Raw genomic sequence first — 13,473 nt, 5'->3', positions numbered from 1 at the left:
AGTCATTATTTCGTTAACAAGCTCAAAACTAAGTAACTCGAGTTTCTTATGTTTAATATGCGCAAAAATTCTTAAATTTGTTGTTTTATTATTTTTATCGTACGTAATTGCAGATCTTATTCGTGGGACTTTTTTCGAAAAATTGAATGAAAATTTGTCATAGACATGTAAAGTAATTCGTTTTTCGTCGTTTTTGTCTGTTTTAATATGAAGATTATTGTCGTTTGTCATTGATCTTGTCTGAACTACTAAAATTTGTTGTTTAGCTTCTTTAATTTCATCGATAGTGATGCGCGATAGTGCATCAGCACAAACGTTTGATTTACCCTTTATATATACAATAGTAAAGTTATATTCAGATAGTTCCAGTCTTATCCTTGAAAGTTTTGAAGATGGGTCTTTCATGTTGAATAAGTATACTAGAGGTTTATGGTCTGATTTTTCAATGAAATGGGTGCCATAAACGTATGGTCGAAATTGCTTGATTACAAAGTAAATAGCTAAAAGCTCTAATTCTATAATGGTTTTTTTCTGTTCGGCTTTATTAAATGCTTTAGAAGCGAAACAAATTGGTAAATCACTACCTCGTTGTTCTTGACTCAAAATAGCGCCACATCCAGTCGTGGAAGCATCAACTGTAATAATGAATTGTTTAGTAAAATCTGGATATTGAAGTAATTTTGGTGAAAGTAACGCTGCTTTCAATGATAAAAATGCTCTTTCGCACTCAACATCCCATACAAATACAACTCTTTTTCTGCTTAATCGATTCAGAGGCGCTGACAGAGACGCAAAATTAGGTATAAACCGTCTGTAATAGTTTGCAAACGCGACGAATCGTCGTACCGCGTGTTTGTCAGTCGGTTTTGTATACCTTTTAATTGCGTTTATCTTAGAGTCGTCTGGCAACAAACCTTTGGCTGAGCATTTATGACCTAAAAATGTAACTTCTGGTCGTAAAAAGTTGCATTTGTTTGGGTTAAGTTTGAGGTTAAAAGATCTACAAGTATTGAAAACTTTTGAAAGATTTTTAATGTGGTGTGCTTCGCTACACCCTATGACGATAATATCGTCGACGTATAAGAATGCGACATTGGGTGGTATACCCGAAAAAGCTATGGTCATCATTCGCGAAAATGAGTTTGGTGCTATATTTAAGCCGAATGGAAGCACTTTCCATCTAAATGCGCCACGATCAGTGCTGAATGACGTAATGTCACGAGAGTCAGGATGCAAGGGGATTTGATGAAATCCTGAAAAAAGATCTAATGTGGAAAAATATTTTGCTCTACCGAGATTGTCTAAAATATCGTCAACTCTAGCTAGTGGGAATTTATCAGCAATGAGTTTTTTGTTTACTGCGCGAAAATCTACGCACATACGATATGCTTTTTGACCATTTGTATCTTTCTTTGGGACTACAATCAAAGGACTATTGTAATTCGAATAACTAGGTTCAATCAAATCGTTGTCTAATAATTTATTTACTTGGCGATTTATTTCTTCGCGTTGAGAATATGGCAATCTATAATTTTTAACATATACCGGATCGTTGTCTTTCAATCTTAGTTTTTGCTCGTAAAAGTTATTTAAAGTCATTTTGTCCGTGTCAAGAGCGAAAATGTCGGCATAATCTATGCAAAGGTCAATTAATTTACTATGAGCATGTTGAGGTATTTGATTTTTTAAAATCGAAGTTAGTTTTTTCGTACGTTTGTCTTCTGTTTCTGTCTTGTTAATTGTATAAACATTATAGTTTGAAAGTTTTTCTGTCCGAATACTTTTTCTTTTGACACACTTTATATCATCCGTTGTATTTATAACTTTGATAATTGGGTTACTGGAATTAACAATGCGCCTAGCTGTGAAAACACCTTTTTCTGCGAGTCCACGAAAAGTGGCTCGGGTGAATCTCCTAAATCAAAAAGTCTGAATATTTCACATCTTGGAGGAATGATACAACTGTCGCTTTCTGTTCCGTGCAGGATTGGTATCGCTACTTTTTCATTACCTACCCAAAAGGAAATACTATTTCTTTCATAATTAATAATGCATTTGTTAATTTTCAGAAAATCTTTACCCAGTATGCCATCGGATGGAATATTAAAGTCTTTACTACATGTAAAGTATGTTTAATAGAAAAGTTAGAAAAATTTAAATTTGCTGTGATTTTACCTAAAGTAGAAACTGAATTAGAAGTGACACCGGTAATGTTAATAATGTCGTTCGTATTTAAGGCTATATTTCTGTCTAAACATGATATCTTTATTAAAGAAATGCCCGCTTGAGTGTCTACTAGAAAAACAAAATTTTTGTGACTCGTTAAGTTGTAATTCAATGAAATCAGAGTAATTTAAATTTAAACAATAGATGGCTTTTGGTGAGGGAAGTTCGCTTACTCGCTTAATTCGTCCTCCCTCAGTGTTCGCTCCTGAGGGGCACTGGCGTTTAAAGCGCGAACGTTTGCGTTTCGACCTCTACCATTGGCTGATCTCGAATTGTTGTTTCTATTGTTACTATTGTTTGGATTAGAGTTGGTATTTGGACGCGCATTATTATTGTGATTATTTTGATATCTATTTCCGTGATAATTCCTGTATCTATGATTATTATTACCGTTATAATTACTGTTGTGTGAAAATGAACTGTTATTATTTCTATAACCAGTATAGCCGCGGTTTGGGTAAAAACTTCGATAGCTACCACGTGAATTTCTAAATGTACTGTTACCACGTGATCGAAAAGCTAAAACCTGACGCTCAGTTACTTCGTTGTTTTGTTCTACAATTAATTTTGCTACTACGTCTTTCGGATCAGTAAATGCCGTTGAGGCTAAAATGGTTTTTACTAAATTGGATTTTGCATTTAGACGACACACGTTAACAGTTTGTTCGACTGCCATTTCATGAGCTTTCGTTTGAGTGATCCCTTCAATAATAAGAGACCGCTCAAGTGAGTCAGCTAAGTCTTCTACTTTTTTGGCAAAATCTGTATAATTGTTACCGCTAACGTGCAACGCTGCAATTCTCCCTGCTACAACTTTCGAGTTGTCTGGTTTGATCCTATTACGTAGAGCTGTTTTAATTTCGTTGACTGAAGCTAATTGTGTTGGTATTGCTTCACGAGCTTTACCCTCTAATTTTGATTTCAAGAACGCTATAAAAGTATTGGTTAAATCTGCAGTAGCGAATTGTTCGAGTAATTCAATTTTGTCTATAAAAGAATCAAGTGCTAGTGGATCACCACTGTAGTTTTCTCTAATAGAATTAGCACATGTGTTAATAAAAATTCTCTTTTCCTCTGGAGTTGCCATGATTTGATCGTTAAGATCTGGAGCTGAATTAGCAGAAGATGAGGCCACGTTTGTACTAATTGGATCGTTAAGATCTGGGTTTTCGTTGGAAGAAGGCTTAACTAAGTTTGCACTATTTGGGTCGTTAGGATTTTGTTTTAAAATAGAAGAAGTTAAAATTTCACTATTTGAATCGTTAAGATTTGAAGCTAAAGTTGAAGTTGAATTTTTAATGGAAGAATTTTCGAAGCCTGGAAAATCTGTTGATAAAGAAAATCTATTTTCCTGGTTTGTGACTTTTTCGGTCGAAGATGAGGCTAAACTTTCGTAGCTTGAGCCTGATTTGTCTGAATCGGATTCTGAATCTGAAGTTTTTTTCACTTGTCTACCACTTCTAAGGTTGTACATATGAAATTACTAAAGCACTTGCTTGAATGTTGAATTTATATTCGAAGTTAAATTGTTGAGGAAAAAGAGCGAAGAAGAAAAAAAGTAAGGAAATATTTAACCATTTAGTAGAGGAACTTAATTGAAACTGCAGTGAATTTTTATGAAAGATCTATGAAAGTAATTGATATTAAAATGGCTCAAAATTATGTATATGAATAGGTAAAAATCTTAAAATGTACTCACGGACGCACCGCTTTATTCAAAAAATCTCAATTTGGTTTTTCTCGGAACCACCGCATGTATTAAAAATTGAATTGGTTTTTCACGGAACCACCGCATGTTATAAAAATTTAATTCGTTTTTTCGAAAACCACAGTATGTATCAAAAAAAATTAATTGTTTTTATCGAAAACCACCGTATGTATCAAACAAAATTAGTTGGTTTTATCGAAAACCACCCTAATATCAAAATCCAAAATTTATATGCTATTGAAACAATCCAAGTTAATTATATGATAAGCGAATGCATTGCATATAATTGTAATTAAAATGTTTTATATAAGTATATATGTTAGAAGAAAAAGACCCGTAAGCAATAATAATTTTAAATACATACATATATATACTTAATTGTCGCTGCTGCTAGTTTCCGTTACTGCTGCTGCTGCGCTGGCCTGAATCGCTGCTGGTGTTGTTGCTGCTACTGGTGGTGGTGACAAAATGGCGTTGTATTTGGTGGAATGGTTTTCGTGGTCCGTTATGCGTGGCGTGGCGTGATGTGAGTGCCGTTAGGTACAGACTCGCTGGTATTACCAAGCTAATACTTTAATTTGGTCGATTAGATTTAGAAATTATAGTTTTAATGAAATTTATTTTAGAAATTAGTAGTTTGGTTAAATTAGGTTTAGGAATTACAGATTTATTTAATTGTATTTAGAAGTTGTAGTTTTAATATATTTAATTTAGAAAATTTGTTAAGTTTGCTTTAAAAATTGTTGTTACATATATTGAATTTGGTTTAGAATTGTAGCTTTATTAGAATTGTAGCTTTTGATTTAGAAAAATTATGAAATTAAATTTAGAAGTTATAATTTTATTAAATTTGATTTAGAAATTGTAGATTTAGTGAATTTGATTTGGAAAATTATTAAATTTGTGTTGAAAATCGTAGTTTGTTAAATTTGAAATTGGAAAAGTGTTAAATTTCCTTTTTTTTTTTTTTTTTTTTTTTTTTTTTTTTTTTTTTTATTGGTTAAATTAGATTTTGAAATTGGGGTTTTATTAAATTTGAATTAAATTTGAATGAAAATTGTAGTTTTAATGATTTGATCTAGGAAATTGCCAAATTTGGTTTAGAAATTGTATTTCAGTTTATTAAATTTGATATTGAGAATTTTAGCAATTTAGATTTATTAAATCTGATGTGAAAATTGTATTTTATTTTTTTATTAAATTTGATATTAAACACCACGCACTTTATCCTTGCTTTCGCACACCACGCACATTATCTTTTCACCGCTAGCCAAAGACTATCCTTAGTTAAAAAAATTTTCCACACTCACCACCAGTCCTTCGTCGAAAAAATCCGTTTGCCTTTTGTCACGGTCGCCATATAAGTTACGGCTTCGCCAGCCGACCCAGACTCACCCTCGGTTACCTGGAAGTGGTCCCAGCGCCATATAAGTTACAAGTTGAAAACGTGGAGGGCGCCGCCTCCATATTGTTGCCATGGTGTGCATTTGCTTAAAATTGCACTACCGCGGCGGCCGTCTGCGGTACACTTTAAAAAGCATAAAAATCACAACTCTACAATTACTTTTCTGTAACTTGAATTTAATTTCTTTATTTAAAACTTTTCTGTACACTCAAATGCGTCTGCATACTTTGATATCCAAAATTATATTAATGGCGGTGAAACATGAAAGTGCCGATGTCACTCTTGCCACTCGTCACTTTCATGTTTCACCCCACATATCGTATTCTCTCTTACACACTACATTACAATATGTCATGACGTATTATGTTTATATTTTATTCTTTCTCTTTTAATATTCACAATTAAATATCATTGTGAGTAACAATATTGAGATGTTGCCAGATGATTATTAAAAAGTTAAATTGGGGGATTTTATCCTTACAACATATATTTCGGTGACCAATTAATCATTTGTCGGAACTAACCAGATCGGACCACTATAGCATATATGCCATCACTATGCTGTTAGTAAATAATCACAATAACAAAAACAGCAAGCAGCCACACTTATGTACATGTACATATTAAAGCAAAGAATATTCCATTCACATACATATATAGAGCCGGCAGCTAAGAGCAGAAGTTGTTACTCACACATACATACGTATATGGTTAGAAAAAAAGCATAAACTACAGATATACATATATATAGCTAAATAACCAAGCATGAGATGCAACTGTTCTAGAACACATGTTCGTGAAATGACTAGACCTTAGGAGAAATGGGCGAGCAAGGTAACGGAGATTATAAAAGCAGCACAAGCTGAGGAATAAGTAACCAGTTTGATTTAAACACGCTATTAGTAAAGTATAATTGTGAAGTACCACACCCAAAGTAGTCTAAATAAATACCATTATGCAATACTGAATATTTGAGTTTTTTATTCGACAGTTCAGCTATTCGAACGTTAGCAGAAAGTGTATAATTAACAGGAATATCCCAAAATTCGTTTCAATACATTTAGATATACATATGTATGTACTACATACATGCAAGTGTAACAAAAAATATAGAGGGGATAGTGAAAGTCTATCATTTTTCAACTCCTACTTCGGTCCTTAAATTGATGGTTTCGATATTCCAGAAATCCAGTCACATTAATGTCCCTACCTCCTGCCTTACCCTGCGATATGCTGTAGGAGCTGTAGCCAAAGCAGTAGAAACACAGTAGAAAATAGTTTAAACTGCAGCCGTGTCAACGTTTACATTGACGGCCAATCAGTAATTAAGGCAATAACCTCGCATAACACAGCATCAAAAAGTCTATTAGTCTATTGTAAGCCATCCCTGGAAAGAATCGGTATAAGGAGATTCATATATATCTATATTGGGTTCGAGGGCATATGAGAATAGATAGGAATGAAAAAGCGGAGGAACTAGCTAAAAAGGGCCTCGAAGATTGCTCCGTAGTCGTCCCATTTAGATTGAGCGAGATTAAGAGAAGGCGTGAGTTGCACATGATCAACCAACCGCAAGGCTGTAAAGCCTCGAAGATCATGTATAGGTCTTACAATATTAGACTAACAAAGTTACTCCTATCAATAAAAGGAGAGGACTGTGTCTCATGACGAGACTAGCGGATGTAGGAAGTGTGGGTTGGAGAAGGAAACGCTCGTGCACGTTTTTTGTGCTCGTGCCCTGCGCTTGCCAGGGTAAGACTCCAGCTCTTAGGAGTGATAACGCTGTCATGGCGGGTACAGTATGCGTGCACGAGCTGTCTTCAGGTATTCAATACTAACTTCGATTTGGTATCCGCAGTTTATTTCATGTTTCTCGATTCAGGTTTCGGTTATGTGCCACAAACGCCTTGGCTACAGCGCGGCACAATACGCGACAACATCAGTTGGGGGAATGTTTTCGATGAACAACAATACAGAGCCGTCTTATATGCATGTGAGTTGACTGAAGGCTTGGAATTGCTGGGCACTTGTAGCTATCATAATAAAAAAGTATGTCGATTAGAATACGTCGGTCGCTATTGTCGTGTAAACATGGTTTCAGAAAATTTTATAAAACGTCTTGTTTCATAAATTTTTGAACTACTACTACTTATAAATTTTATTCAAAAACGCCATATCTCAGAATTTGTTTCATATGAAAATGTATTTCATTCGCGCTCAGATAAGGTTTTTGATACAAATTCTGAGCATTTTTAAAACAAATTCTCAGATATAGTTTTATTGAATAAAATTTATAAGTAGTAGTAGTTCAAACAATTAATGAAATAAAACGTTTTTATACCTTTCATGAAAATGAAATGGTATATTAATTTCGTCACGAAACCCAAAATTGTAAGTCCTTAAAGGAAAATAGATATACCCACCATTAAGTATACCGAAATATTCAGAATGAAGAGCTGAGTTGATTTAGCCATGTCCGTCTGTCTGTCTGTTTGTATGCAAACTAGTCCCTAAATTTTTGAGATATCTTGATAAAATTTGGTGAGCGGGTGTATTTGCGTGTCCGATTAGACATTTGTCGGAACCGGCCGGATCGGACCACTATAGTATATATCGTCCATACAACCGATTTTTCAGAAAAAGAGGATTTTTATCATATCTTACTCAATTTAACAGATTGAAGCTTCAAACTTCATCATATAATTTCGTATATTGCACATATTGTAGCCTGAAAAAATTGTTGAGATCGGTCGTATATATAGTATATATCCCCCACAACCGATTGTTCAGATAAGAAACCTTTCGTAATTACTGCCCTATTTTAAGAGCTAGAGGCTTCAAATTTCAAAGAATGTTTACGTATATAGCATATATTGTTGTCTGAAAAAATCATAGAGATCGGTTGTATATATAATATATATCTCATACAACCGATTGTACAGATATGAAACTTTTCGCAATTTCTACCCCTTTTTTATGGCTAGAAGCTTCAAAATTCATCAAATTTCATCAAATAGTTACGTTTACGTCATATATTTTTGAAATACGTGATTCGTAGTCATAGTTTTTACATGCAGACCACAAAAAACGTGAAGCTTTGCATTCTCACACAAAGTACCTACCTATTTTTTATTTTATATTTATCTTAAAAATCGTTTAGGTATGTAGATCTGTTCACTATATATTTCTTATCTTATACATCCGATTATTCGGAGATTACGAACGGGATAAGATTATTGTTCAGCCCCATTCATGAAAGGTATGAACTCTTGGGCACAGCCGAAGACAGTCCCGTCCTTACTTGTTTTTTTTAATTTTCTGATACCATGTTTACACGAAAATAGCGACCGACGTATAAGCACACGTTTTTAGTTAGAACCAATACAGAAAACATTTCGGGATGGTTTGGAAATTTGTGTATTAATGAGTTTATTCGAAATCAGGTGGTCATGTAAACATTTTCATTACTTCCACTACTTACATATCTGTATATTTTACTTGCGAACCAAACTTATGTTTAATTATTAGAGTAATATCGATTAAGTTTTTTGGACTTTATGAAATTTGTTGGACTGAATACCTTTTTCTTAAGCTTAGTTTTACTTTCAAAAAAGTTGAATCGAATTTTTAATACTTGCGATAAACATAAACCTGTGAAGAGAAAAATAGCAGTGTCAACTTTCAACAAATTTCGTCACTTAAATACTTCTTTTTTATTTCCGATATTTCAAGAAAAAGCTTCTATGAACTTTGGAAACCCATCTCAAAAACGTTTTCAAAAATTTGGGAAAATTTTACCTAAATTTGAACTTTTTATTTGGGGTTCTTAGAACTTTTTTGAGTATACAGTTTCGTAGCCCAGTCAATTTTAGTATAACAAAGTACAAGTTTTATTTTTATTTCGCATTGATTTTTGAGTATTTTTTTTACCGAAAAGTCTTTAAAATTTTCTTTCATAAAAAAACTGTTTCACAATTTGTATAGAAGAAAATCTCAAACACCCTTCAAAAAACTTCAAAAATCAACGAGAATTTTTAAGAGACCTATAGCATGCATGTCCTTTGTTATACTAAAATTGATTTTGCTACAAAATTGTATACTCCAAAAATGCATAGAACCATAAATAAGAAGTTCAAAATTTCGGTAAATTTTTGCGTTTTTCGAAAACGCTTTCGATACTGTTTTTCATAGCTTCAGTTAAAAAAAATCATGGAAGTTTTTTCGTGTAGTATCGGAAATAAAAAAAGTATTTAACTGACGAAATTTATTAAGAATTGAGACTGCTATTTTTCTGTTCGCAGGTGTAAGTTCATTATCAAAATGTTTGATGTTTATTAATCTTAACAAGTAAGGAAGGCTAAGTTCGGGTGTAACCGAACATTACATACTCAGTTGAGAGCTATGGAGACAAAATAAGGAAAATCACCATGTAGGAAAATGAACCTAGGGTAACCCTGGAATGTGGTTGTATGACATGTGTATCAAATGGAAGGTATTAAAGAGTATTTTAAGAGAGAGTAGGCCATAGTTCTATGGATGGACGCCATTTAGGGATATCGCCATAAAGGTGGACCAGGGCTGACTCTAGAATGTGTTTGTACGATATGGGTATCAAATGAAAGGTGATACTGAGTATTTTAAAAGGGAATGGGCTTTTGTTCTATAGGTGAACGCTTTTTCGAGAAATCCCCATAAAGGTGGACCAGGGGTGACTCTAGAATATGTTTGTACGATATGGGTATCAAATGAAAGCTGTTAATGAGTATTTTGAAAAGGAGTGATCCTTAGTTCCCTAGGTGGACGCCTTTTCGAGATATCGCCATTAGGGTGGGCCAGGGGTGACTCTAGAATGTTTGTACGATATGGGTATCAAACGAAAGGTGTTACTGAGCATTTTAAGAGGGAGTGGGCATTAGGTCTATAGGTGGACGCCTTTTCGAGATATCGCCATTAGGGTGGGCCAGGGGTGACTCTAGAATGTTTGTACGATATGGGTATCAAAGGAAAGGTGTTACTGAGCATTTTAAGAGGGAGTGGACATTAGGTCTATAGGTGGACGCCTTTTCGAGATATCGCCATTAGGGTGGGCCAGGGGTGACTCTAGAATGTTTTTACGATATGGGTATCAAACGAAAGGTGTTACTGAGCATTTTAAGAGGGAGTGGGCATTAGGTCTATAGGTGCACGCCTTTTCGAGATATCGCCATTAGGGTGGGCCACGGTTGACTCTAGAATGTGTTTGTACGATATGGATATCAAATTAAAGGTATTAATGAGGGTTTTAAAAGCGAGTGGCCCTTAGATGTATATGTGAAGGCGTTCTCGCGATATCGACCAAATGTGGATCAGGTGATCCAGAAAATCATCTGTCGGGTACTGCTAATTTATTTATATATTCAATAACACTAACAGTATTCCTGCCAAGATTCCAAGGGCTGTTGATATCGCCTTGTAGAACTTTTTCATTTTCTTCTACTTAATATGGTAGGTGTCACACCCATTTTACAAAGTTTTTTCCAAAGTTAAATTTTGTGTCAATAAACCAATCCAGTTACCATGTTTCATCCCTTTTTTCGTATTTGGTATAGAATTATGGCATTTTTTTAATTTTTCGTAATTTTCGATATCGATAAAGTGGGCGTGGTTATGGTCGGATTTCGGCCATTTTTTATACCAAGATAAAGTGAGTTCAGATAAGTACGTGGGCTAAGTTTAGTAAAGATACATCGGTTTTTGCTCAAGTTATTGTGTTAACGGCCGAGCGGAAGGACAGACGGTGGACTGTGTATAAAAACTGGGCGTCGCTTCCACCGAGTTCGCCCATTTTCACAGAGAACAGTTAACGTCATAGAATCTATGCTCCTACCAAATTTCAAAAGGATTGGTAAATTTTTGTTCGACTTATGGCATTAAAAGTATTCTAGACACACTAAATGAAAATGGGCGGAGCCACGCCCATTTTGAAATTTTCTTTTATTTTTGTATTTTGTTGCATCATATCATTACTGGAGTTGAATTTTGACTTAATTTACTTATATACAGTAAAGATATTAAATTTTTGTTAAAATTTGAATTTAAAAAAAAAATTTTTTAAATGTGGGCGTGTTCTTCATCCAATTTTGCTAATTTTTATTTAGCGCATATATAGTAATAGTAGTAACGTTCCTGCCAAATTTCATCATGATATCTTCAACGACTGCCAAATTACAGCTTGCAAAACTTTTAAATTACCTTCTTGTAAAAGTGGGCGGTGCCACGCCCATTGTCCAAAATCTTACTAATTTTCTATTCTGCGTCATAACGTCAACCCATCTACCAAGTTTCATCGCTTTAACCGCCTTTGGCAATGAATTATCGCATTTTTTCTGTTTTTCGAAATTTTCGATATCGAAAAAGTGGGCGTGGTTATAGTCCGATATCGTTCATTTTAAATAGCGATCTGAGATGAGTGCTTAGGAACCTACATACCAAATTTCATCAAGATACCTCAAAATTTACTCAAGTTATCGTGTTAACGGGCGGACGGACGGACGGACATGGCTCAATCAAATTTTTTCTGGATCCTGATTATTTTGATATATGGAAGTCTATATCTATCTCGATTCCTTTATATATGTACAACCAACCGTTATCCAATCAAACTTAATATACTCTGTGAGCTCTGCTCAACTGAGTATAAAAACGTGTGCATAAAACACTGCCATTCATTTTAAATTGCTTTATATGTTAGGAAATTGAAGTACAAATTAATTTTAATTTCTACTAGAAGTATGATATGTTTAAACGGTTGTTTTTTATGCAATTGGTGGTTTTGAAAAAATTTAAAAAAGATAGGATCCGTAAATTGCCTTATATTTTATGAAATTGAAGAACGAATTAATTTAAAAAATTACTAAATGTATGAAATGTTTATGCTGTTATGTTATGTTGTTATGAAAGAAAGTGATTAAAACGATTGAAAAGTTGCCTTAAAGTTTTAGCTTTTTTTGTTTAAAAACACATTCTATTTAGCATTTAGTATTTTTAATAATAGTGCATAACTATACAGATGAACCGTTTCTTTGCAGAGTGTCACAAGTACACTTTTCTCTGTATCGAATTATTTAGATTGATTATAAACAACCGGTAGAGGTAGGTTACTCTATGTAGAGTTCAGTCTGGATTATAAACATGTTCAATTTTACGAATATTTTATTATCAACTGGACTCATATGTCAGTATTATTATTAACAAAAAAACTAAAAAAGAAATTTCATATTTTTTCCAATGATTTAGTTAAATTTTTTCGAATACGGTTTTAATAATGCTTGCTTGATTGGAAATAACTGTAGCTTACCAAAATTACAATAAGTTCAATTATTTCGAAAATGTACTTGTGCCAATTTCAATAAACGGTTCAAATATTGTATCCACATTAGAGATATGCGCCGCCGATAAACGCCGCCGCCGTGGTGGACAGTCGAACTAGTACGAAAACTGAAGCTACGCGGTCATCCATAATGAGCTCTTATAACATAAGGCCGGAAAACAACAGTTCACATCTTTCAACTTTCATTCTAAAATATCGTTTTGATTTAACGAAGACTATTGAAATCAATGTTGTGAATACAAACGTCTGCAAACTTTGGTCTACATTTTAAAAATTTGATCCAGGGTCCTTGTAAAATTTTAATTATGTAGATGCGCCGAGGATTATACGATACCCATGTCGCAATGACATCCACTTAGACTGCCTATGATTTCGAGGGCGGCATCCTTGGCCGAATAGTCACTCCCTAACGTTTCAAGGTGCTTCTCTGGTGTAGCTCGGAAGTATAGCTCGACAGAAGCATCCGTTGGAAAGTCTTCGGAGCTACACCAAGAGCTTCTAGGACAGTGACGTCGACGAAGGTATGAGTTCGAAGTCGCAGTCCTATAGCCTCCGTGCTGTCATATGGTGTGAGGGTCAGGTGTGGTAGCGACTGGTGGTCGGGATTGCTACTGTTCGCACATCGGGAATTGTAGCTCCTAAAAACAGTCGAAAAATCTGGAGGCTACATGTGCCACTAGAGGCATGAGTATTAAAAGACCATTAATAGCAACCGTAAGTCGCCTTTGTGTGTGACCGCCAAGGAGCCACAAACTACGCCGAAAT

General features: G+C 34.4%; 1 long non-coding RNA gene across 1 annotated transcript in view; it reads left to right on the top strand.

The window, feature by feature from the left end:
* Nucleotides 1–7,130: 7,130 nt before the first annotated feature.
* LOC137251721 (uncharacterized) overlaps nucleotides 7,131–13,473 on the top strand; it is a 109,593-nt gene continuing 103,250 nt past the window's right edge. The window contains exons 1-2 of the long non-coding RNA XR_010953321.1: nucleotides 7,131–7,163; nucleotides 7,222–7,332. This is a non-coding gene — a long non-coding RNA (uncharacterized lncRNA). The remainder of the gene's footprint in view (nucleotides 7,164–7,221; nucleotides 7,333–13,473) is intronic.

This window comes from Eurosta solidaginis, chromosome 5 (assembly GCF_040869045.1).
Source record: "Eurosta solidaginis isolate ZX-2024a chromosome 5, ASM4086904v1, whole genome shotgun sequence".
Classification (NCBI taxonomy): Eukaryota; Metazoa; Arthropoda; class Insecta; order Diptera; family Tephritidae; genus Eurosta; species Eurosta solidaginis.
Note: the sequence above shows the minus strand (reverse complement) of the source record. Positions and strands in the feature narration are given on the sequence as shown.